Source organism: Arachis hypogaea, chromosome 7, assembly GCF_003086295.3.
Source record: "Arachis hypogaea cultivar Tifrunner chromosome 7, arahy.Tifrunner.gnm2.J5K5, whole genome shotgun sequence".
Classification (NCBI taxonomy): domain Eukaryota; kingdom Viridiplantae; phylum Streptophyta; class Magnoliopsida; order Fabales; family Fabaceae; genus Arachis; species Arachis hypogaea.
Genome location: NC_092042.1, coordinates 65626176 through 65627027, shown reverse-complemented (window position 1 = coordinate 65627027; position 852 = coordinate 65626176). Strand labels below are relative to the sequence as shown.

The 852-nt window shown below is 37.9% G+C and overlaps 1 non-coding gene across 1 annotated transcript; it reads left to right on the top strand.

Moving 5' to 3' along the window:
- Nucleotides 1–272: 272 nt before the first annotated feature.
- On the top strand, nt 273–376 carry LOC112704665 (small nucleolar RNA R71). The gene has a single exon (XR_003155279.1). It is a non-coding gene; the product is annotated as a small nucleolar RNA R71 (small nucleolar RNA).
- Nucleotides 377–852: the final 476 nt, after the last annotated feature.

Sequence of the window (852 nt, the reverse complement as noted above, 5' to 3'; positions counted from 1 at the left end):
TGACTTTTTGAGTCAATATTTTGTTCTGAACCAATATGGCATTCAGAATATCAATCACAAGAACTCCTTTCTTCTTAGTTGTCCCATTGTTTAGAGGATTTCTTTCAGAAGTGTACATGAACTGGATATTTGTAACCATTTCAATGAGTTTCTGGGCTTCTGCAGGCATTTTCTTTAGATGAATAGATTCGCCTACAGAGTGGTCCAATGACATCTTGGATAACTCAGACAAACCATCATAGAAGATACCTATGATGCTCAATTCTGAAAGCATGTCAGAATGACACCTTTTGATTAATTGCTTGTATCTTTCCCAAGCTTCATAGAGGGATTCACCTTCTTTCTATTTGAAGTTTTGAACTTACATTCTAAGCTTACTCATCTTTTGAGGTGGAAAGAATTTAGCTAAGAAGGCATTGACCAGCTTTTTCCAAGAGTTTAGGCTGTCTCTAGGTTGTGAATTCAACCATATACTAGCTCTGTCTCTTACAACAAAAGGGAAAAGCATAAGTTTGTAGACCTTGGGGTCAACTCTATTGGTCTTAACAGTGTCACAAATTTGTAAAAATTCAGCCAAGAACTGATGAGGATCTTCCAATGGAAGTCCATGAAACTTGCAATTCTATTGCATCAGAGAAACTAATTGAGGCTTAAGCTCAAAGTTGTTTGCTCCGATGGCAGGAATAGAGATGCTTTTCCCATAGAAGTCGGGAGTTGGTACAGTAAAGTCACCAAGCACCTTCCTTGCATTGTTGGAATTGTTGTTATTTTCGGCTGCCATGTCTTCTTCTTTTTCAAAGATTTTTGTCAGGTCCTCTCCAAAGAGTTGTGCTTTAGCTTCTCTTAGCTTTC